This window comes from Pinus tabuliformis, chromosome 5_1 (assembly GCF_031772625.1).
Source record: "Pinus tabuliformis cultivar Carrire ecotype Pingquan chromosome 5_1, CPIR1, whole genome shotgun sequence".
NCBI lineage: Eukaryota > Viridiplantae > Streptophyta > Pinopsida > Pinales > Pinaceae > Pinus > Pinus tabuliformis.
In genome coordinates this window covers 172,324,949-172,351,806 of record NC_142305.1, presented here as the reverse complement: position 1 = coordinate 172,351,806, position 26,858 = coordinate 172,324,949, and positions in this window count along the sequence as shown.

The following is a 26,858-nucleotide window of genomic DNA, read 5'->3' as shown; positions in this document are numbered from 1 at the left end:
TTACGCTCTATGCTCGCATTTTATGGGGTATTTACATTACATGGACCAAAACTCGGGTTTTAAGCCCCAAAAACTCCCAATGGGGGCTCTACTGCCCAAAAGGCCCCCAACACAATCATCGTGACTTGACCTAATTTACTCAGCTAGTGCGGTGACCTTTGCATGGAATTCATCCAACAGCTTTTGTGCTTCGCTCACATCTGCAACACAATCTTCTGCTATCTATTGTACCACTTTTGGGTGTATCTCTGATGCATCAATGTTAGGGGAAATTTCTTGCCTTAGTGCATATATGCCCTGCATCTATGCTAGCTTTCCCTCGATCTTGGCGATGACCGTGAATGCTTCCTCGAGCCAAGGTTGCATGCGTGCTTTAAGCACTACTTCTTTTTGATGTGTGGCGTCCACATGCTCCTTTAGGGTCTAGGCCTCCGTCATCTTTGCCAGTCAATGAGTAATGGTGACCGTCTACGCAGTCCCTCAGACATTGTCATAGGCCTGCTGCATCTCCCATGCTTTTGTCTCTAAATGCTGTAGCATTGGGTCTCCCTGTAGTGGAGTGAACATGAAGAGTGATTGATCTAACAAGCCTGTACAATCATGTATGGCGCGCTCTATGGCTTCCAACCTTGATTGAATGGCATGGTGGCACTGTTCTCGTACTTTTGGGGATGTGGAGGGATACCACTTCAGCCACAATTCTGTAATCTGCAGGTTGAGGTCTAGCTAGATCCTCGTTGCTTCCTCTTTTGCCTCGCAGAATCCAATGGCTAGTTTGTGGATCCGCACTCTTGCTGGTAAGTCTGTTGCAATATCTAACTCAAGGATGCAGTGACATGCTTCCTCCATGATCTCCTCCAACTGCTGAGTCTGTGCTACGGCTTCATCATGTTGGAGGCTCAGTTTCTCGATATTGATTCATTGTTCACTGAGCATTTGGACTGTGCATCCTTCTCTAGTGCAAAGCTTTGCCATCACTCCGTCTTGCAGCTAGTATATTATGTCTCATGGCAGGGCAGCCAAGTTTAGGTCAAAAACCTAAATCTGGTCTACCATGGCTCTGTCCTCTATCCTATCCATTTTCAGTGCTCCCTGTGGTAGCGCGATGGTATTAACCATTTTGGCCTGTAGCAACTGCTATGTTGCCGATTCACCTGTAGCCCCGTAGACGGCTACTGTTCCTGGTTGAGGGGGTCACACCTGAAGTTCTTGGAGTTGCACCCTGAGTGCCCCCAACACAGTCTGCTACTCCATCATTGCTTCCTCCAGTGCTTCCCTTGTGACCTCATGAAGTGTGTCACCAATGTTGTATAGGTCACCCTAGGTCAGGGTAATAGGTTCCCCATCTAATTTGGCAGCCTTGGTCTTTTTCTGGGGCCCTGTCCATTCTGCACTGTGTAGCCATTTTAGCTAGGTCAATGACGTGTTCGGGTCCATGCCTTCCACCGTATCGGCAGTCCCTTGTCCTCCGAGTTGGTCCGGGCCTATTGCTTCATGCGCTGTGGTGGCCCTTATTACCAATCTTGCTTCTGCTTTTTCCCTGGTCTTGGTTTGCTCCACGGTAGCCTGTTCTACCTCATAGGAGGCCCTCACCTCCTTGGTGAACTATTTGTTCTACCTCTATTGTGCCAGTAGCTTAGCAGCATCCTTCTTTCTTTGAACTACTCTCTCATCATGCTCTGCCAAATCTGGTGCACGCCATTCAAGTGGCCAGGAATTGAGCACCATTAACACAATGCCATCAATCGCGATGAAGGGGAGGGTGGTCCATTTCTACTGCAAATCATTCTGCACCTTGATGTACACATTGTGCATATCAGCCTTAAACTCTGTAAATCTCCATAGACTATCATATGCCATGGGCGATAGGCACAGCCGCTTGTTGATCCACATTTCTACACTGACTTCCATAAGTATCCAGAAGATCTTGGTTTCGCGGATTCACGTAGTGTCCTTCATCACCCATAGCGATGCATATTTGGCTACTTTCGGCAAATCCTAGTCGAGGGGAGGAAACTGACTATCCTCCTGCAATTCCCCTGTAACCAAAAGAATGGATAAGAGTAGCCATGCATAGTGGAATGCCTTACCGTGCTCCTGGGCCTCCTTACAGTTCGTTAGGAACTCCTCACAGAGTAATTACCCCCTATGCACATTGTTCAGCGAGCGCGATGACCGTTGTTGGTACCTCATTACCATGACACCTCCTTGTCACTTTTCCTGCCAGCAACTGGGTAGCTATGCATACCCCTTTATCTTGAATGCTAGTGATACCGTAACCCCTCTAGTTTTTCTCCTTGTATTTCTTTTTCATAGCCTTTGCAATCACCAAGTCTCCACTTGTGCCAGCTATTTCCGCAGGGTCCCTTCCTATACAGGGAAGCCGAGAAATCCTATGAATAAGCTCCACCATGATGGGAATGGGCTTCTCTAGCCACAAGTACCCATCGTGCACCAGGAAAGGCAGTTTCCTGATGAAAAATATCGTGATTAGGGCCCAATGAAAGTGTGGAATCCATAGGAGGTGGAGTAGCCTAGCCTCCTCCACCCCGCGCAGCCATTTTCGTGGCTGCAACGCTGTAACTACCCCCTCCTTACTTTGTTTCATCAGTTGGCTAGTTTCCAAATGAGGGAAATTTTCGCTATCTGTGAGGTCCCAGTCTTCAAACTTCATCATGGGTACATGGCCCAAAGCCGACCCTTCAAACAAAATTACCTCAGGTAGGAACGAGATCTAGAGTGAGCTTTTAATGGCATCCAAATCCTTAGGTACCTTTACTCTCCCTTTCTGTGGAGGGACACACTTGGGCATCTTTGCTGCAGCGCGTTCTGGCTGAATATCTTCTGCCATTTCTACCTTTGGTTCCATTTCTTCTATGAATGCGTGGAGATCCTCCTCCTCATCATCACTCTCAATATTAACCATTTTTCCCTTATCTTCTATAGACATCTTACCAAACCATGGTTTTCGCCTAGACATGTGGACCAGTCCTGCTCCCTGTGGGTCCTTTTTAGGCCTCGGAGTGTGGGGCAATCTTGGAATTTCCAGTGCATCCTCCACTGATGATATTGGGCTCGACACACCTTCCTCGACTGTCGACATTGCTTTGTTCAGAAGGTCCTGCGTCTCTTTCGGTAATGCTTCAAACACTTAACTTGCTTGCAGGGCCTTTAAAGTCGTGAAGTCCATACACAATTGATAGCACAATAATTGAATTCTCAAGATGCCAAGGGTTGTGTGGTGGATGATCCTCTGTGATTTATAGGCCTGCCAAAATTCAAATTCAACCATTCCCCCCTCCTTGGGCTCATTAATGTGATATCGGCGATATATTGTTTCAAATCTAGGGTTGACTCCATGTCTTAATTGCCTGTCGCCCACTCCTTTTTGTCTTAAATGGGATATCTTATCATGAACAGTGACCCCAATAGTCACCTCCCAGTCTACCTACATGACAACATGGCCCCCTATGCATGGGTGCGACCTTCTGGAATGACTGACCCTGCGTGCAGTCCTCCTATCGTGTTGCTTCCCTACAGACTCTTTTATAGTCCCATGCTCTCTTCCAACTGCTTGGAACACTGAGACTATGCTTTCTACGGATAGTCAGGTGGTTACTCCACCCGTGCGAGGCTTCCTTGCATCTTCCAGCCTAGTCCATGGGTGCCCTGCAATTATCCTGATGCCAATCAACACTTCATGTTCTTCTATACAAGGTGCACTCCCCTGATTCCTTTGTCTAGTGAGGTTTGGCCGTAGCCATGGTAGCAAAGTCAAAACTTCTTCCAATGCCATAATATAGCTGCCTACCTTTTGTTCTGTCGGGCTTAGTTTCTCAACGCAGCCTACCTGTGTGATTTCAATTTCTAGTTTGTTGATTTCTTCATCCAAGATTCTACTTTTCTTCCACAGCCATACTCGATCTTCTTCATGTTCGCAAATTTTCAAGTGCCCTTGCTAAATGGCTTCCTGAATCTGCATATGTTTGACCTCGCGTGGCTACATAATTCCTTTGTCCTGGTCCCTATGAATTATTCCAATTATGTGAGGATTCCTCCCTCCCATACCTATGGCCTCGACTCTGCCCGTCACTTTTATGATCATCCCCTTGCTCAGATTCTTGTACATAGCCCTAGATGCCCATCGAACCCCTAATATGCGCCGGTCCCAATCAGTCTGTCTGGCTCGGTGAACCTTGTTCAGGATCCCACATATCCTTTTGAATTCTTTTATGTGGGGCTTTTGCAGTGCACATCACTTTTTCTGCTGTTGCAGCTAGTTCCAAGTGTCAATCCTTAGTCTGGAGTGTACAGTTGGGGAAGGCACAGCCCTCGTCTATCGATACAGGTGAACACGCAACCTTCTATGTCTTGGCTACCCAACTTTTGTTCGGCGTTGGGGGCCTCTAACTCGTAATCACATCTGCCTTTTACCCTCATGCCAGCTTACCATAGTCTTTGGATGTGTACTCCCTCCTCATGTAGGTGTCACGCACAGTGCTCTTTCAAGCATCATGTATTGTTGTTGTCTCGGTACTACACTTTCAAATTTGTCCTGGATTTCCTCTACCACTTTCATGTCATCATGTGTTGGTAGCTCCCTTGCTTCTATTGTCATGCGATGAAGTGATCTAGTCTTCATGTTGCAATTTAGAATCGTTAATTTGTGCAACTGGTTTTTCTAGAATTCTACTTCCTCATTGGAATTTGAAGTGCAGGAGTTGTCGCGCTCCCATGAAATTCTTCCATCTATAGTTGGGTTCACCTGATCCTAGTCTCATGTAGTTATTTGGTAAATGAAATCCAGCTCATTGTCACTTCGATCATCGCGCACAGGTTCAGTGTACCACACTCCTTCGGTTGGGTCTAGCTGGATTACTACATGTAAAGACTTCTTCTCGAATATCATCTTCTGCTTCTTTAGGTTGATGACTCCATTCATGTCTGTTGCGCAATCTATTCCTAACAATGAGGGATAAGGATTGATGTCATCGACAATCTCTATCACTTCAAAGTCCATCTGTGTGCTCGTGCCTTCAATATCAACTATTACTCCTTGCAACCTTCCATGGGCACGATCTTTTGTTGGTTCACCATTCGTAATTGAATGGGGGACCACTACAACGTGGGCCTACCCATGCATTCCCAGGTTTTCTTAGGTAACACATTCGCGTCTAAACCCAGGTATAGGATAACTTGATCCATTTCATATTCACCAATATGCACCACCAATCTCATTTCCCGCTCGGTGCGCAATGTATGCTTCCCCAGTTTTCAGACTACGCGCAGTTCACCCGACCCTGTGCACCTAGTGATTAGCTCTTGTAGTCCTTTAACTGCCTTATTGTCATGCAACAGTTTCATGCAGGTCTCCAGAATGGTAGTAAGCATGGAAGGATCCATTTCCAACTCTGGTTGGTCCTTACTACCTGAAGTGGAGGCTTCCGTGAAGCTCTTCTTAGCTTCCATAAATGTCGCTTTTGCACGTTCCAAGTCAAACTCAGGTTCCTTGCAGGAGCGTTGCGAACCCATGTACCCTCCTCAAGCTACTTCCCCTTGTCTTCCCCTGTGGTCTTACCACTTCTAAGCATCATGTTCACATTGGGGTCTTTGTCACAGGGTTCAAATTTCATCATTTGGATACTCTGAGTCGAAGGGGACTGGACTACCCCTTTCTCGAGCATTTGTGTGATCAACGTAGGATAATCTATCATTTCATGATCAAACTATTCACAATATGAAGAAGACATCCTCGTTGCATTAGTACAATCACGAGCATAGTGTCCTGGTCCTCCATAATTGTAGCAAGTCAACTATTCGCGGCCCCTTCTGTGCCCCATTCCTCCTTGTCCTCGAGTCGCCCCTGAAATCTAGCACGCACCATCCTCGCAGTTGGGTCTAGGGCTCGCATTTCTGTATGCATCCTATATGCTGGGGTCCAATCCATCATTAGCTCGTAGCTACGACAAGTGTGCTCATTGTGGCCTACCAACCTAGAGAAATTACAAAACAGTTGTTGTGGAGTCTATGTATACTTCTGCAGCAAGTGACAGTTGTCTATCGTGTGTTTTCCTCCTACCTGACAGATTGCGCACCATAACGCGGGTGTCGTACTCAGCCCTGCTTGTGCTTCCGGTTTGAATGGCATTGGTCCCCCTCCTGCCAAGTAGTTTGCAAATATGGTACAGTGATCCTTGTTGTGGCCCTAGCCTTTACATTTTATGCACCATACTTCCTTGCGTGCCTCTGGCCATGGTGCCCTATTCTGCTTGAAACTTTTCATCTCTAAGCATATTTTATAGTTCCACGTGGATTTTTTGAAATCCCAACCCAAGATCGTGTATCAGAGTCTCATGCAACCTCATCACTATTTCCAATGCTTTAGCCTGAGTTGAAAGCTTCTGCTGTGAAAGTGTCGTCCTCTGGTGCGGTGTCAGGGATGCCACAAACCATGTGCGGTGTTGTGCATCTATGAGCGTCATATTAGCCTCGCGGATCGTACTCCTTAGTCACTGATCCAGATCCCATGGGGTCTCACCTAGGAGCATTGGGATCTCTTTGAACCTAATGATTAACTGCGTCTCGAATTTCCGCTAGCTAAATTCTCTATTCAATGCATTCTAGATCTCTATTATCCTTGCGTTTGGGTGATCGCTAGATTGTTTAATATACCATGTAAATGCACGATTTGGAACCATGCTCACCAATGTGGGATTCTTATTGTTATCATCCGTGACCCCTTGCACTTCCCACACTGCTCTTACCACGAACCAAAACTGTGTTGGGTCCTCATTTCCTACCCCTCTGAATACGGGTAGCTTGATCGCATGGGCCATGTTGAACTGTGGGGTTGATGAAGGTGGAGTGGGAGGAGATGGAGGTGAGGGAGATGAAGTGGGTGGAGGCATGGGTGGGGTTGGTAACTGTGGAATGCACTATTTTATCAAACGGACAACACTTCTCGGAGAGAACCGAGCAAGCACCTCCTCGCTCTCTCATGAAGGTGAAATTAGGGGACTATTTTCTAATTCCTCGCTATCTTTGTAGATCTTTCTGCTTTGCGTTGTCCAAAACATTAATGTATTCACATAACCCTCTTTTCACATAACAAAATCTTAATCCAGGTATTCAAATATTTAATGTACTTACCTCGCCCTTGAGAAAACGCCGCTCTACTTCGTTGTAACTCACGGTTGTGTCTATCGCAAACTCAGTGATGAGTCCTCCCATTATCTGGTCAAGCCAGTGGTCCACAACTCTCACGATCTTGTCCTCTGATGCCTCTAATTTGTGCACCAACTCTGGAGTCCACACTATTGGTTGGTCAAGCTTATACCTTCCCCAGATGTCAGCTAATCTTGCAATCCAATCATACATTTCTATTGGAAAGAACGCAAAGAAAATCTCGTGGATTTTTGTATATACGTAGCAATCGAGCCACCTTTTCTTAGATAGCTACAGAGTTTTGTTTTCCTGTGTCACCAAATCGTGAATATTCTAGTCCAACCACTCTTCAATTTCCATCTTCATTGGGTTCCAGTATTCTGACATTAGACATCCCTTAGGTAGATCCCTGTCCTGGCAACAAAACCATTTGTTGGCTACTTGGGGCCTGACCCAGGTTTAGTAGTGAGGTTAGCCCAACAAATCCTGATACTACTGGCCCTTTCGACAATAGTCCATGGAGCACAGACTGAGGTCTCATCCGAGGTAGTATGGGAGGGTGCTAGAACCAGGTTTTTGCACCCTAGGGATGTCTAGATGTGTTAGAGCATTGCCTGATCCAGCCTTCATGCTTACTAGACAATGGGGTCCCCCTGAGACCCATTGTCAACACCATCGGTGGTCCGACTTACCTCTTGGCCAAATTCCTCGCCGCTAAGTTAAGACCCTTGGTTGGGCAAACTGAGTCCTTTGTCAAAGACTCAGCTTCTTTTATCGAGGATCTTAAGAGGGTTAATCTTGAGCCCGAGGAAATTTTGGTTAGTTTTGACGTGGTCTCTCTTTATACTTGCATTCCTATCAATGAGGCCATGGCGGTTATTAATAAGCTGACCAACCCTGATACGGCTAAGTTGGTTGAGCTTTGCCTGACCTCTACCTTTTTCAGCTTCGAAGGAGAATTCTATGAGCAGACTTGTGGGGTTGCCATGGGCTCCCCCTTGTCCCCTGTGGTCGCTAATCTCTTCATGGAGGATTTTGAGTCTAAGGCTCTAGCCTCCTCTCGTCTCTTACCAAAGCTTTGGAAAAGATTCGTCGATGATACTGGTGTTCTCTGGTCTCACGGTCCTGATGAGCTGGATCGTTTCTTTTGTCACCTCAATAACCAATCCGCCTCCATTAAATTCACGATGGAGAAGGAAGAGAATGGTTGTCTTCCGTTCTTGGATGTCCTCATCTCGAAGAAGGCGGATGGTTCCTTTTCTCATCAGGTGTTTAGAAAGAAGACGCATACTGAGCAATACTTGCATGCCTCGTCACATCATTTCCCCGCTCAGAAGTTAGGAGTTCTTAGCACTCTTGCCACCCGTGCTGTGAGAATTTCAGATAAGGAGAGCCTGGAAACTGAGAAGGCTCACCTCCTTGATGTCTTTGAGAAGAATGGTTACAAGAGGCACCTCGGTCAAAAAGCCTTCCTCAAGGCCAGGAAGGAGCCTTCAACCCGAAAGGTTCCTAAGGATCATGTTCTAGGTGTGAACCTTCCGTATATCCAAGGGACCACAGATAGGATTGCGAGGATTCTAAGGAGGTATGATGTATCCGCAACTTTTAGACCTCTCAATACTATCCGTGGCTCCCTCAGGTCTGTAAAAGACCCGGTTGACCCTAAGAGCATGAAGGGTGTCTATATCATTCCTTGTTCCTGTGGGACCCCCTATATTGGTGAAACTGGTCGTTCTATCAATCAGCGGATCAGCGAGCATTCTGCTGACTTAAGACATGGTAGGACCAAGTCCTCGGCCCTGGCTGAGCATGCAGGGAAGACTATGCATCATGTATGCATAGAGGAGGCTCAAGTCATTGCCAAGATTCCGCAGTTTCACCATCGCAAATTTAGAGAGGCCCTGGAGATTGAGAAAAGGCCGAGCAATCTCAATAGGGATGATGGCTGGAAGATTAGCCGTTGCTGGGTCCCAGCCCTGTCTTCCTAGCCTCCTCATTCTCCTTTGTATTTTGTCTCCTCCTTGTTTCTCTTTTGGCATGTTTATCCTATTATTTTGGTGTTTTTTAGTCTTTCGGGCTTCCTGGTGAATTAACCTTAACCCATTTTTCATTCTTTTGGGCGGTCTTTTGATTAAATTCTAATTTTCCTTATTTCATTAGTATTCTATTATTTTCCTAGAATTGAGTTGGCCTTTAGCTTATGTCGAGTAATTAATTTTATTGAAATATTTATCATCAAACTTAAATAGGGATCTTTAAAGTGGGTTTATGGGTATATTTGTTAGATTAATAGTATTATCATCATAATATTAATATTTAATATCAATAAGATATATTAATAGTATTAATATTTAATATCATAATATTAAATTAAATATGGAGTATTAAGGTATGTTTATGGGTATATTATGATAGTATTATCATCATAGTATTAATATTTAATATCATTATGATAGATTAATAGTATTAATATTTAATATCATAATATTAAAGATTTATCATCAAAATTAAATATGGATTATTAAGGTAGGTTTATGGGTAAGGTATTTTATTAATAGTATTAGTGTGAGTATATTTAAACTTAAAAAATTAAGTATTTAACCATGGGGTCTTATAGATATTTACAATATATTGGTTTGGTCTTTAATAACCCTAATTTATGATTTTTACCATAAGGAGCAAAATTCTAGGTAGAATTAAGAGTTAACAATTTATTTGGAATTATATATCATTTAATAAGCATATATAACTTATTAAAATTAATTTTGGAATAAACCTTTATATGTAAATAATAGATAGAAATAATATATTCTAAAAAGTTATTACCATTCTTACCATACCTATTAGGGTTTATTACTTTGTAGAAATAAATAAATGCGATATAACCGTTAGATTATTAGATAGGGTACTACTTAGAACTCTCTTATTAATTAATTAATATTAGACTGATTTATTATTTATATTTTTAATTAACGCCTTTATAAAAAGTTACAAAAAATAGGTAAATATTAATTTTACTAATTTGACTAGGGTCATTGGTCAAAATTAGCCGTTGGTATTTTTAACCCTGGAGTCTCTGCACCTCTATTTAAGCAAGCTAGGCCAGATTGGTTCTTCAACTTGTCCTGACGATGAACCACACTGGTTGGTTCGAAACGCGTCGACAAAAGATTGGTTATGTGATTTTGCCGAAGATTATCTAAACAAGATTATGTGTACTCAGTAGCTTTTGGAGTTTTGTAGAACCATTGTCGCGCAGCTTCTGCCGTAGTGCGATCAATATTAATCACCTTTTTCTTCCTTAATTAGGTTTTGGGTCATTAATTACTACGAATATTCTTAATTATAAGCATACATATAAGTGCACACAGACAAATAAACAAGTATGATCAATAAATAACATTCAATTACATATCCGTAAACCAAATGCACAGTATATCAAACCACTGATCTTTATTAATAATGTATTCAAAGCTTGATCCAATACAGACTCAACTCTTTCCTGCACATGTTGTAGGGGTCTGTGAACTCAGCTGCAGACTCTATTAGGTCTCCGTGCACTCAGCTACAGAGCCTCTACCCTACTACTACAACCCAATACCTCATATTGTGATGCAGGAAAGTGTTCCCTTTGCAGATAGAGGCAACCCCTCTAGCCCTAGAGTGGGTCTAGTCACAGCAAGGACAAATCAACAATAGATTTCCTTAAACAATCATAGTTGGAGGCCTACCTCAACCAGTGGTTGATGGAGTTTCGTTGCACTGCTCCAGCTTTTGCTTCCTTCTCCTCAATGAGTGATCAACCTGAAACAATGCAAAGGAAATACAACAAAGCATGTAACTAGAAAACAACGATGATCTATTTACTCACAAAGTCAAAAAGTCATGAGATATCAAGTAAATTACATACAAGACATAGGAAAACATCATTGATTGTATTAATAATGAAATAAGAGCAAGCTTACAACCAAAGTCTTGACGTCACAAGCCTTATCAGACGATCTAGCCAGCATGTTCTTCAAGAATTCACTCTTTGAAGATGGATCTCCCAACATATAAAATCTCTATCTCACTCATAAGTTTTAACACAAAGTTAAAGGCACTTCTCAACCTTCCACAAGCTATTAACAATCCCACACTTGTCACACCACACCGGCTACCTATCAAACTCAAAAGCACTAACAGCATTACTCAAACCAAGAAATTACCAACTCGCTGATCATATCAAAGGTAAGTGTTTAAATAGGAGAAGGAGGCTCCATGAAAGGTGGAAGAGAGAGCTTATCTTCAAGGAAGGTAGCACAAATGTCGGAACTGCCATACCAAAGGAGGAAGGGTGACATAAACTATGCCAACAACTAGGTCTGGAGACATCCAGAAGGCTGACTGTTGGAACGAATTCATCCAATCTAAATCATCGTGAGTTTATAACTAAGCTTTAGCGCTGACATTGCTAGTATGTAATGCAGCTACTTAGACCGTCGCTAAAGATAGCAAGTAACCTTGCGCCAGAGCATAAAAATAGACCGTCACAGAAAATAGATGTACTTCTACATTGGAAGTGCGGCTGGACTATTTACGACCGGTGTCCATCACGTATATTAAGTCCATTCTCGTGATGAGGTAGAAAACTTAGGAAAAGTGGGTCACTTGGCAACACAAAAGAGAATTTGTTCAGTATGAGGACTGGGGTGAAGGCAGTGACAAATTACTATGTAACAGATGCCCCCTAAAGTATGAATCTCGAGAGAATTGGAGGGGTGAAATTCTTTACGAAACTGACTAAGCTGGAACACGATTTGGAAGAACCTGCAGGCACAAGTACAACTGATATCTCTGATAGTGAAATACATGTAGTCTAGGCATGGGCGCAACAATCCAAAATACATACGAACTAGGTCTGTGGTATGGACACAACCATCCAGCTAATAAGACCATATATAATGACAAAGTTATGGTCGCAACCATTCATCAATGAGTCATGTAATCACGAACCAATCCACGCAGCCCAAACCATGTGTAATCTGAGTTCGGGGTCTTGAAACCCAACTGACCACAGTACGAATTCTAGCATGCAAATAGATGTGCTGAGGTCAAGCATGATAGAAAGTCGCTTGATTACCAGTCGATGATGAAAACTATTAACAAGCGCGAGAGAAACCACCAATAATGCTAATGGTTCTCAAGGTACTGTCTAGTACAATCCACGAAGTGTGAAGAATGAGCTAAAGTTGAACACTCGTAGAATCACCCAATCAACGACCAATGATGAAAGTCGATCATCAGGTGCGAAGATCTTGCCACTGAGGCATGCAAGCTCCAAGGTACCAATGGGATCTCTAGATCAGTCTCCTGGATAATGAGCTAATGTCAACAAGAGACGATCTATCACAGGAGGGCCATAATATTTCCCTCATTAATGACACGAGATAGGGAACAAATGGTAGATGGAGAAACAGAGTATCAGAGGAGGAGGTGAGGATGTAAACTGCAGAAGGATTATGCTCTTGAACATGTTGATGACACGACTCTGGAAGATGGCAGCATTTAGGTACCAAAGGATCGGAAGCTTGATGGAAACAACATGGATCAGATGGAATGAAGCTAAATGGCAACCCAAACCCACAGAAGGCCCAATGACGATGTATGGATATCCCAACCTATCAAAAAGCAAGAGTGTTGATGTTCAAGACTGACTAGCTACCATAGACAATCAATGATGATTTCCAAATTTTCCCCCACCATTACTGGCGAGTACCCCAATTATTTTTGAAAACAAGCTTGAAGGGGATAGCATGTGCCTGTAATATAAGTTCGACCTTCGGTCAAATCCAACCTAGTAATATTTTAATGAGCCCTTGGGAGGAGAAGCTCAAGTCTCGTCATGGTGATGAGTCCAATGTCATCAGGGTTTAACGAGTTCAACATAGGTAAAACTCAGAGTCTTTTTCATGTTTAGAGAGATTGAAAAAGACATGGAAAAGAAAACTCCAGGGGGGTCCTTTTTCGTAGATTTGTGTCTCTCGAGCCCGAAAAAGTATAAAATAATACTCGAAAGAATTGCTTGACCATTATGATCAAGGAGTACTTTTCGTAATTAGTGGTCTCGATCCAAAAAAGTAGAAAAGCGATCGAAGACACGTCGTTTCATAACCAATATCGGACCTGAAACGACAAAAGCCCGTCAACCTTTTCATGTTTACACGGTCGGAAAAGAGCTTAAAGAAGACCACCTCTTATTTCATTTAATGAGTCAAAAGGGACAACTCGGCTATATTTTCATCTTTTAAGTTGGAAAAGAGCGTTAAAGAAGACTTTATGGATCAAGCGCACATGAAGTATGACATAACTCCATTGCCTGTAGTTCTACACAAAACGCATCAAACGTAAAACCCATTCGACATAAATGATTAATATATGTAGAAACACAGTTAAAACTCCAATTAACCATGCAATAAAAATGGAAAAAACCCACGTTCTAAAGTAAAGTTTTTAATATTTCAAAAAATTACTATAAAAAGGGGGGTAATTCATTTGTTTTTTCCATTTGCACTATTTGTTTTACCTTGGAGTGTTTGGAGCACCAACCTGAGCAAAGTTCTCAAGTTGATTCTGGCCTCATCCGACTGCGATTTGTCTTGAAAGCTTCGCCAAGTAAGCACATTTCTCCCTGCACTTCATTTTAGTGGTTTTTTTATGCAATTTAGCATTAGGTAGGTGAATTTAGATGAATTTTTGAATCGGAGTTCGCCTCTCGGTCGTCGCAGGAAAGCCGCTCGGTTCCGCGATGACCAAGCATGATTTACACATAGCACCTTCGGATCGTTGTGAGAATCTGATGTATTCTCGCGATGATCGCGAAAAAAAAAGTGAACAGTGAACTAAGCGCCATCGTGGTTGTTTTAAAAACAGTCGCAATGGTGACGTGAAATTAATTTTTTGTGCAAAATATGAATTCAAATTTACAAAACAAGTTCTAATTCATTTTTTCTTGTCATGTAGGGTATCATGGCATTTATTTGGCAGGAACGAACTCACGATGTCAACGATGAGGAAACCTTTGTTGATGTTGGGTGCCGAAATTCTTTACGTGCATGCGGGTTGCTAAAATTCTTCCTTACTAAGCACCTTCGAGCATAACCTGATTTGTTAGAGCTGCAAATCCATGTCTGGAACCAAGTAGACAAAAAATTCATAATTCAGGGTAGAGACATTGAGTTCGATGCTACGGACATATATTTCCTGACCGGATTGTCCTGTCGTGGTGAGAGGCCAATCCTAGAAGGCTAATGGATCAGGAGCGAATCACTAGACATGCTGATGGCACGAGTGTGCCCACGGGCACGGAAATAAAAAAGCAGGAAGGTGGTAATTCCTACGGTGGAAGACTTGGTTATTCATGCAGTTCTATTTATGGTGATGAGGGTAAGGGGCTCCCAAGCCCAATATGAGGCAACAAAGACCCGACTCTGATTGGCTCTTGAATGCCTCAATCTGACCATGTTCAACTGGGAAAAAGCAGTGACGACCAACATGAAGAGACAACTTACCAACTGTCGTCGTGGGGAGACGAAGCAATTTGGCTACAGGTCTATCTTGATCCTGCTCATGCTAGAGTAGGTGTTAGTGCTGCAGTCGCAGGATATGGACTTGGACCTCCCCAGACCGCAAGAGACTAGGATCACATGGTGGGCACATGTTATTCCACGAGGAGGTGGTGGATGACCAATGTTGTGGGGGACACTATTTCACAAGTGGCTGGAACGCCAGAAGATATTCATCGAGGACTTGCCATATGCTAGTATTGACTTTCGTGGAGACCCCGACATGTAGCTGCCTATTGGCGAGCAGTGGGACGACAGCAGTAAGGCACTTGATCATACTATTTTTGTATTTTATATTTTATGATGTTTTTTAGATTTTTCATGTATATTTCCTAATGATGTACTCTATGGTATTGGCAGATGTGGGACCGGCCCGTAGGACTGGCTCCAGCGGCGTGGAGGGATCCATAGGGAATTAGAGAGCTACCCTTGGCTCCTCCAGTAGCAATTCGATAGAGATAGTGGCCCAAAATCTTGAGGGCCTGATGGCAGGGATCCTGATTACATGGGGATCAAGGAGGTCCCCATAGAGTTCCAAATACATACAGTAGGGGTGATACCCAGGGTGCACCGGCTATTGAGGGGGGTCACACGAGCGGTGGTGTGCTATAGGGAGCATAACCCACCGCAGTAGATGCCTAGGTTTTATTTCCTACCGATTTTTTGAGAGACATGTGTATTGGATGTATGGAAAACACAAACTCTATTTGGACATATACACTTATTTTTTGAGCGCCTCGGTGCACCACACGATATATATATATATATATATATATATATATATATATATATATATATATTCCTATGGTTCATTATTGTGTTTTGAATGCTTCTATATGCTGTTTTGATTACATGTTACGCAAATTTCTGTCTAATACATGGTTTTCTAATGCATCAGTTAATGTGTTTAATCTTCTTGGAATGTGGTGATATGTAATAAAATCAAAATTCCTTTCTAACAATTTAACACGTAAATACAACCTTAAAATCCGATGATCTCTGACAGAATAACGCCCATTAAGCTGGTGGACCACAAGTTGAGAATCCGGATTCACGACTAATGAACGAATTCTGAGGTTAATAGCCTCGGTCAGTAATTCAATAACGGCACTATATTCAGTGACATTGTTTGTGGTACAACTGATACAAACACCTTGAAGGTCTACTAACTCACCGTGAGGATCGTAGATCACCCATGCCGCAGAAGAAAGGTTGGGAGTACTGTGGCAGGCACCATCAGCGAAACCAACATAAGGTGTACAAGACATCTGTACAAGAAGCAAAAAGACACAATAAGTGGCGATTATGCCTACAAACCAAGCTAGACATGAAACATGCATACAACACACCTGCTGAAAACACACGTATGTACAAATCAGAATGGGGTTCATGCATAATATTTTTTCAGATAAAGCCCATTTCGGGGCTTATTGAGAGGGTTCCCTTCATAATCAATCAACTCATAGGCCCCTTTTTGCAAAACTTCCTTTACAATATAAGGCCCGTGCCACATATGCTCGAATTTTCCTGCCCCCAGCTTATCATTTGCTTGATCATAAAGCAGGACTAAATCTCCTTCAACAAAAGAACACGGATGGATAGTATGATCTGTTAGCTACCTATACCAATAGGTTTCATTTTTCATGATTGGCAGGGGAAGTGCCAATATGATCTACTTTGGTGATGCAAATATCTCATATTTGTGTGGAAAACACCTATCTGCAGTTGGTTGATGCTGTCCTACTTCTGAATGGGTGATCCAACAGTCTAAGCTGGGTCATGCCATGTTTCAATTTTTGTTGTAGATTAGAGAAAGAAATCTGTCCAAACTGTTAAATCTTAGCAGATAAAGTAGTTAGGTAGAGAATGAGGGTTCCCAACTGTTTAATCTGGGGCCTTGAAAGTAATAAGGTTAGCCTTAGATAGAAAATCAAAAGGAAAAATCCAAAGGAAAAGAAAAGGCACATGAGGGTTTGCAAGTCTAAGTGCACCCTCCTTGAAGTAAAAAAAAATGCTAGGCAATAAAATGGGTAGGTAGATGGGGTTGCATAAGCATGATTTATGACATTTCACTGGCCTAAGAAAAGGGAAACATGGTGTCAGTACAGATCTTCCTATTCAGCAGTTTTTCTAGTAGCAAGGTGAAGCATGTCTAACTCCCCAATAATCCCCCATCACATTCCTTGCTAACATCCCAATACCACCTTTGTTCATGAGAGAAAACAAACTTATTGATTGATTCTTATTGCATGAAAGAGCCACATTTCCTGTGTAAAATTCTTTTCATTTTGATCTACTCTCCTAACTAAGTTTGCTTCCTATAAAGCTTAGTCTTTGCTTCCTCTTCTCCATATACTTCCATCCAATACTAACTATTAACTCTATCTACACTTAACTCCCTATGTTCCCCTTTCCCTATTACTATATCACTATTGTGCATAAAATGCCCCAAAATGTATATATCCCTCCCTTTGGACATTATAGCCCTATGTTCAAAATGTGGATAACCATGCAGAATCAAAGTCTTGTTCAAAGATGCGTTGTTTAAGGTCAGGGATTAAACTAACCCCTGGTTGGTTTAATAACCTAAGCCCCACCCTTTTTCCCCTTACAACCCCTTTGAAATGTTTTACCCACATAATTTGCACAAAACATTGAAAAACCCACTATGATGTCTAACCCGCGCTATTTGCAATAAACACCAATAAACCCACTTTTACCCGTTACCCAAAGTTTGGATTAAAGCACATTGAACACAAAAAACATTGAAAAAACCCATATTTTCTTTGATTTCCAAAGGTCCCGCCAGGCGCGCTTTTTCATAAAAAACGATTGTTTATTCCCCACCTCCCCACCGTATCGTCCTATCATGTTGGCAACCCGTCGCCCGTCGGATCTGGACTTTCCCATTCGACGGCCCATATCAATATCGGGCCACCCCCTGATGTCCGGACTATAGCACCCGAAAAGTGTCAGAGGGTGACGTCAGGGCAGTGCCACGCATCGCTCCCAGGTTATATCGGGAGGCCGCCTACCAATACCACCCCCGTACAATAAGCGGTCCGAAATTACCGCTTACCTCTTTGGTTTACCGCCCGCCCACGACATGCCCACGTCATGCCAAGTCAGCGTCACGTCAGCGCCCAGCCTGCCATCGCTCCAACCTGTCTGCCACATCACCGGTCCCTGTGGACCACTCACAGGCCACTACGTCACCCTTCCGTACCCGACCCCACCCGATGATGTCATGCTGATGTCATCCAAAAAGGCGCGCCAAAGCCAAAATGGTCCATATTTTGCCAAAATTCACGGTTTTTTCGCATTTTTAGCGAAAGACTGTTCTGCCCCCTGCATGCGAATTATGTCCATTTCGCTGCCAACCTACTGAAAGCTACTCCAGAGCTGCTGCCACCTACAATTCGACTTCAACAAAGCCTCTGCCATTGCTCCACGACCAGGTACTTACCAAATTCTCCATCCGCCTGATCTATTCCATTCTGCATTTGTAAAAAACCGCTGAACTGCCTGTTTCACCTAAGAATTCGACCTGCACTGCCTTGGAATCAATCTAATTGCTCGTACACCGGCCAATTGTGCCCAATTGCACCTAAATTATCTTGTCAACACTGTAAACCTGCAAGTTTACCTTAACCTGTTGCGCAAAACTGCATTTTCCCGAAGTTTGTTATAATTCCGATTGAAAACACATACAGACCATGGAAACACCAGTAGCATTGAACATTCCACCCTTGAATGCCCCACACAGAGAGCTGGAATGGCAGGCCCTAGGTGATAGAGATTACCAGATGACAGAAACACTCTCAATGGACACCAAATATAATATTCATGTACTCAATGAGCTAAAGGCCAAGCACCTCAATGGAACTGATATTCTAGGGATTTGGGACTCCAATTTGCCCATTTATAATCTTCCTCAAGTCAATGTCCTTCCAGATTTAATTCATAGATGCAGTGCCAACTATGACCCATGTCAAAGAGCTGTCCTCAATACCTCAGGTTCAGTTTTGTTCCATGTCACCCCTGAGGCTATAAATCAAATGCTGCACTTTCACTCTACAAAGCCATTGACTCCTCTTTCCATGATGGACTTGCTAAAGAAAGGAGGCAAGCTGTCTAGTGCCCAAATCATAAAGATTAATCAGCTATTCATTGAATCAGGCTCTCAAACTGTGAGGACCCCTCCTATAGGAAATGTATATTTCAATGACTTGGGCAAGTTGCTTGTGGATTTGATCAGTTATGTCCTGGGTTACAGATCAGCTGAGGATGCTAATGAAACCATTCTGGCAATGATGTCTATCTTCTCCCCTGGAATGCCTCCTTCTGTTCACTATGATTATGCTGCATACATTGCCAATAAGATTCATGAACAATTGATGAATCTAGAGAGGGAAAAGGTGTTTATATACACTTCATACATCTATCACTTGTTCCTATTTTATCAACCTGATGGCTTCCCTATTCCTCTCAAGAAGTTTGATGCTCAGGGAAACCCAAGGTCTGTGGTATTCTGGACTTCAGTCTTTCATCACACATCTTATTCACCATACAGCTACTGTGAATTCATTGACCTCTTTATCCATCCAGCTATGTCCTTGCTATTGGGTACCCCTCCTCCAAGATTGACAGATGAGATGCAAAGGATTCTCCAGCTCTCAAAGGCCTACAGCATTGGGGATTGGTACTTTTACCAAAACCATACAGTGATCAGAATATATGGTTGTGAATTGGCCCCATAAAGACTGCCAAGATATGTCCCTATGAGGCTCTTTGCCTTAGAGTATTTTAGGCAGTTTGGAAACGCAGACATGGTCCATTTCCAGAGCAAAAACAAGAAGGTGCAACTCAAAATCAGAAACCAGCTAGGCCCATTTCTTTATAATAAAAGGGAAGAAGGATGGAAAGAAGCAGATAAGATCCTAGAGGGCCTCCAATTGCAAACTAGTTTCCTCTGGTCACCCTATGACCCCAATCACTTCATTAGTCTTAGAAGGGTCAAATATAAGATGGCTAGTTATGGTCATGTCAGGTTGCGTCACATTGAAAAATATGCAAACCTATTAAGATGGAAAGAGGGCACTCTAGAAGAGGCAAGTAGTAGAGAGGAAATAGCACAAAGAGAAGCAAAGAAAATTGAGAAGGAAGCTGACTTGGAACATTGTGAATAGGTTTCTTCTTCTTATCATATTCGGATTGGAGCAGCTGCCTCATCCTCTACAGCCCCTCGCCCAACAGCTCAAACTACTTCTCAGGCTGCCAGCAAAGGTAAAGAAAAAGAGATGGAGCAGGAACAGCCACCCCCTACAACAGAACAGCAAAAAGAGCAGCCTAAACAGCAAGAAGAAACAGATGAGGCCCCAATATCTACAGAGCAGCAGGTTCAAGAAAATGTGCCTCCTAGGCAGGAAACGATAGTGGAGGCCTCAGTGCTGCAAACTCCACTAAATGAAGAAAGAACCAAGAAGAGGGATAGAGAGCAGGAAACTCCCCTCACCACATCCACAAATCAACAAGGTGAGAAAAGGCAGAGATTAAATCCTCTTTCTGAAGAGGAGATGCCTATTGGGCAATCCTTGGGAATGGGCGCCCTAGTATGGAGGCATCTGCCAGTTCCTTTCAGCAGGAACAAGAAAGAACCCTTGGAGGAGAGGTCAGCTCCTCCAGCTAGCAAAGGAGAGCTGAATCAGGCATAAAGCAACAATTTATTGACATCAAGAAGAGAAAGGAGCCAGTCAGGCTCCAACTCTAAAATCACTTGCTTAAAATGGCCCTACAAACCAGTAGAGGCTTATGTCAGCATATGACATAACAGAGGGGAAAATGACTATGAGTCATTTCATGCCTATTATGCTGCAGCCACAGTCATCTGCAGATTATATAAGAACTAATCTTGAAGTACTTGCAAAAGACATCCACCCAATGGACCAGATAGAGCTTCACAAGTAAACGGGTGAGATGGTCTATTCAACGCTTGCAGACAAGACCTTCCTGGCACATAAATTGCAAAACAGTCTGCACAACACAACTGCCCAACTTGAGTTGGAGAAGGCATCCTCTCAGGCCAAAGACAACAGGATCAGGTCTCTGGAGGATATTATTATAGAGCTTGGGCATGACCCAAAGGATCCCAAAGCTGTACAAGCACTGCTAAAGGAAAGAGATGCAGATATAGCAGCTTTGAGAAAAATGGTAAAAATTCCAGCAACCCTTCACCCTCAAACAGAAGAGTTTGCTCAGCAAAGGAAGGACGAGGATGTAGCAGCCATGCTGCTAACACTGCATAGGCAGCTGGTACAAACAGAAGGGAAGCTGGTAGAAACTGAGGCTGCTTTACAGGAAGCACTAAAGCAGAAAGAGGGAGGCCAGACATCCCAGCCCCCTCAGCAAGTCATAAAACTTGAGGAAGCCCCTCAAACTATCACTCCTCCCACAGGGCAGACAGCTGAAACAGGCCCATCAACATCAGTGCCAGCAACAACATCAGAACAGGCTCAAAGCCTTGATATGCAGAAAATGATGAAGGAGATTCAAGTCCTAGAGGCCCAGATGGCAAAGATGAATGAAGCCAAGGAGAAATTGGCCACACTTAATGAGAAATATGACAAATCAAAGCAAACTGTGGGTTAGAAAACTAGGGAAGTAAGAGCTCTTGAGAAAAGGATAAAAGAACTAGAGAAAGAGCTCTCTCTTGAGAAAGTGGTAGCTGAGATCAAGAAAGTATTATGGGCCAATATTGGCCAATCAATAACAGATCAATGGCAGTACATAGAGACTATTCATGAGCACATGGAGCTCATAGGTAGGCACACAAGGAAAGCCAAAGAGCAAGGGCATCTCTAGGCACTATGCCTGAGATAGCCAACAGAATGATAAATGTCCTCAATAACCGAACAGGCCCTCAGCTGGCAGCAATAGGGATCACCAATAGAACTGACACCATCTTGCTGATAAAGAGGGTCCTAACTTTGAGAAGTTTGGTGCAGACATTGGATAGAAGGTGCCAGGAGATGCAAACAGAGGTAAATAAGTTCACAGATAAATTTACAGCATTGCATAGCAGAGGCCTTCCCAGCCTACTAAACAGTGCAGGTAGGTTGCTGTCCCATGAGAATTATGCAAAAAGGGTGAACACATTTGCCACAAATCAGATCATTGCAGGATCTAGCACCCCAGAGGAAGTAGGGCCTGCATCTGGGCAGAGCCTCTATGAGAAAATAGAGAATTTATTTTTTATCATGAATGAAATCAGGCATTTGTTTGAAGTGCCTCCTAATTACTTCAAATATACAGAGGCAGATGAAACACTAGGCACAATTTTGAGGCATCAGTTGCCTACACAGGAATGGTGGACCAGCATGATACAGACATTGCTGTAAACACACAGGTTTTCATCAAATTTTCACATCAAAATACAAATCATCGTGTTCAGACAGGTAATACATCCACTATGATTGTAAAAGACTGGGCTGAGCCAACTCAGCAAATCAATTCGGCCACTAAAGCAACGCTGACAGGTACAGATGACAGGGCCGAGAAAGCTACAGCACGACAGAGCCATAAAGACATATCATTCAAAATTAATGCAGAGCGCTCAACCGACTCAGTGGCCTCCAAAAGTCAAAAAAGCTTTCTGACAGAACCAAAGAGTATTCATTATGTATTTAGAGCAGCAATAACTTCCTTATCTGCTATTCTGAAAGTTGGTGAACACAGTTATTGAGTTAATAACTCAGCGTTCAGATATTTTGTAAAGCCGATTGTATATATATCCCCTCGCACTAGCTTGCAGGGGTTGTTGATTTTCTCTTCAAAAGAGCCTATGTTGTAAATTTCAGAGTTTAATACAGGGAGCTAATGGAATTTCCAAAGTTCTGTGTTGTTTGATGCGTTGTGGTGTGTTTGCTTACTTCTACAGGATTCTTGCATATTTCATGGCATAATAAGTCTCTTTAACCTTCTTGTTATGTATTCCATTCTTTCATAATACGTTCATGCTCTATATTTCACAGTTTAATTGCACAGAAAAAGAATATTTTCAGGATTTGTTCATTGAATACCCTGAACTCAATCTATGCTGTTATGAATGTTTTCCTCTAAGTATTAGTTATGAAAGTGTAATTCTTAATTGCTGCACCTTCAGATTAAAACTTTCACAGTGACTATTGCTCAGGAATTCAAATCTGCTCCTGGGTGATACATCTCTTTCTTACATCACCAGCTTAGTGAAAAGCTCTTAATTGCCTTTCACTGGTTAATCATATTTCATCATCACAATTTTAAGTTTTTTTTATGATATATCTAAATGGCCCTACAGTTTTAAGCAATCTTACTCAATACCTCAAATAACACATAATCACAGACTCCATTGCCCAATGGACTAAAACCCTCTGAAGATCTTCATCTTAGCTACTGGAAGACATCATTCAACCAAAATATTAAATCAAAACCGATACCTCACAACTAGCCTAAAATCATCAAAGAACAAAGTTAAAACTAAAAGAGAGAGCCCTCTCTAATTACAGGTTGGCTAGGACTTGTAATCCAAAGCTTGGTTAGTGGTTACCCCGGCCGTATTCCCTTAGGAGTCAAAGGGAACAGCCTGGGTGTTAACATAAATGGCGACTCTGCTGGGGACTGAATGAACTTTCTAACCTCTTGCCTGGTTCTTAATACTGTAGATAAAGCCTAAGTGACAGCCAGATAGCCTTGGAAACTGCCTCTGCTTTGTATTTGCAGGAGTATATAAAAGCTGCCTCAGTCAATCTTTATTTAGTCTTAAGTTCCATACAGTTGTGTTATACCTGATCAGTCCTTGTCAAAAATTACTATTTCTCAGAAAAATTATCTTAAAGAAAATCTTAGAAACTGGCTCCTAAGAACAAAACTCGTTATACAAGATCAAACCCAGATCTTGATCCATCACCTGAGTTCCAAAATCCAAACTTGATTTCAAGAATCCTTAAGAGACACAAATCAGAGGGGACTCTATCAGATTCAAGTTCTGAAGCAGGATGTCAAATTAATATTCCAAGCCCTGCTAAGGTTTCTCTACCTACTCATACCACCATTCCACAACCTCCTAGTCCTTCATCCACTTCACAAGGTATCCTTTCAACCACTCCATCAACTACACACACCCCTCTCATCCCTTTTCCTCCACTTGTCCCATTTGTCCCAGTTTTCCCTGTTGTCCCACCAAACATGGCTAATAGATATGCTCCACTGCAGTTACTTGCAAATGCAGGGCCTATGCCTCAAGATTACCAAAGCAAGATTTCATATTTTGATGGTACTGGCTCTTATCCAGCCCTTCAACATACTAAGAAAATGCAGGACTACTTTGAAAATTATGAGATAGATGATGATGGGGTTAGGATGAAAATTTTTGTGCAAAGCCTAACAGGAAAGGTAAGAACATGGTTTAGGTCACTCCCAACAAACTCCATCGCTGACCCTAAGGCCCTATATCAAACCTTTATCAACAGATGGGAGAAAAAAAAGGATCCACTTCATATTTTATCTGAATACAATACTACCAAAAGAGGTCCCCAAGAAACTGCCTTGGATTATTGTGCTCGGTTCAACAATGTCTACAATGCCATTCCCAAAAATCTCAGACCCCCACCTGACCTAGCTCTATACACCTTTCCTGATGGGTTTGATTCAGATATGGCATACCATTTAAGAGAAAGAGCTCCTCGAACTCTAGCTGAAATGCAAGACATAGCAGTGAGTGTAGAAGCCAACCTAATAGCTAGGAGAAATAGGACCAGAACTGAAAGAAAGACTACCTTCAAAGAAGAGCCTTCAGGCTGGGATCAGAAATTGGATGCTATAATCACTGGCATGCATAGGTTAGGTGACAGAGTAGAATCTGTTGAGAGGAAGTCATCATGGGAAGAACCACAGAATAATCCTATCAGGAATCCCAATTTTAGAAGAAACCAAAATCCTAATGTTGGCAAGGCAAGCCCTGAACCAAAAATTAGACCTCCATTCTAAGAAAACTATGCTAAAACATCCACTTCTAATGAGCAGATAGATGACACCCACATCAATTTGATGGGCCTTAACAATGATCAACAAGTCTTTTTGAGTCAAGAAGATCATGAAGATTAAGACATCAAGCAGTTCCAAACCAAATCAGGTGAATCATTTGATTTCAAACAAGGCTATGACACAGCTGTTTATGAAGTTCATAAACAATACAAATTAAGAAGCAGAACTGTAAATGTGCTATAGCCTAAGAAAACAAAGGATAGCTTACAGCCTAGGAAAGCTATTGTCATAGAGCCCACTAACAAAACTGATTCAATTACAAATGAAGTAATGGTTGAAGAGGTAACATAACCATTTCCCTCAAATCAAGAACCAATGGTTGCACCTCCTTCACAGCTCAATCCAAGCAACACTTTTCAAAAGGTAAACAAAAAGGACAAGCCTCAAGATCAGAGTGAGAGGCAAGAAGAAAACTTAATTAACAAAGAAAAGGTTGTTAAACAAGACACCAAGATACAATCTGAAAAACCTTTTGACTTAGAAGCTGAAATTGGTAAATTGAAGATAGCCATTCATCTTTCAGAGCTAGCTAAGCATAACATTTACAAACAACAAATAAGAAATCCCTTCAACTCACTCATAACAAAGATGATGTCAATGTATTGGATGATACCCCAGAACTACTTTTCAGTCCAGAGGTTGATGGAAAGACAGCAGTTACAGGAATACTACCTTTTTATGTTAGCTTGCATGTTCATGATAAGATATTACACAATGCAATGTTTGATTCAGGCGCCTCTCACAACCTGATGCCTAAGTCAGTAATGGAAAGATTGAATCTAGACATCACAAGACCATATAAGGACCTATTTTCATTTGACTCCAGCCAAGTTAAGTGTTTAGGCTTGATTAAAGACCTATGTGTGTCCCTTGTCCAGTACCCAAACAAAACAATTTTAATGGATGTGGTAGTTGTTGATATCCCACCCAAGTATGGAATGCTGTTATCAAGATCATGGGGGGCTAAACTCCAAGGTTCCCTGCAATTAGACATGTCATATGCCACTATCTCTGTCTTTGGGCAACCAAAGAGGCTCTACAGAGAATCCCTCATGAAATACATGGTGAGCAGTGAACAAAAACCCCAAAATTTCCCTATTTATGCAATCCATTCGGACATGGATTCTTTCATTCTATTCAATGATGATAAAAGTCCAATGAGGGATAACAAATCTGTCACACTTGAACAAGATATGCATGTCAGTGAGCAATCAAGTTCCCAAGAAATCAAGGTTGTGCAATCAAGTGATGAAACTGTTCTAGAAGACAAACCAGATAAATGACAAGAGCTCCAACTTATAATCCCAAGTCATAGAGAAGATATTGAAAATCCCCTAAATCAAGAGATCCTATGGTTTCTTGAGTTTGATGGATCAGTCAACAAATTAGGGGCAGGAGCTGGAGTGTGGATTCATAACAAACAAAGCAATCATGCACAAGGTTGAGCCTATAGGCTTAATTTCAGATGTACTAATAATATGGTAGAATATGAGGCTCTTATGTTAGGCCTCAAACTGGTAAAATCCTTACAAGCCACAAAAGTTTCAATCATGGGAGATTCAGACTTTATTATTCAACAAGTAAAAGGCAATTTTGTCACCAATGACAAAATACTAAGATCATATAGGTCTGCTACTATTGAAATACTCAAATCTTTCATTGAATTTCAAATGACCAAAATACCTAGGACCCAAAACCTTCATGCACATAGTTTAGCTACATTTGCCAGTACATGCAAATTGCCTTTTGAACCCAACCACTGCTTTACAGCTGAGATAAAACACAGACGTTCTGTCCCAAACAATGTCAAAGATTGGCAAGTGTTTGAGGATGACACACAAATAAACAGTTTCTTAACCTTGCAGCATGAATTTTCAAACTTGAACATTGATGTTGATTCTGTGAAAGACACACAGTCATTGAGTGAACATGACTAAACAGCAATATCACTCAAAACAACAAATCAAATACTCTATCCAACAATCTTTGACAAGGAAAATATACAAGAAC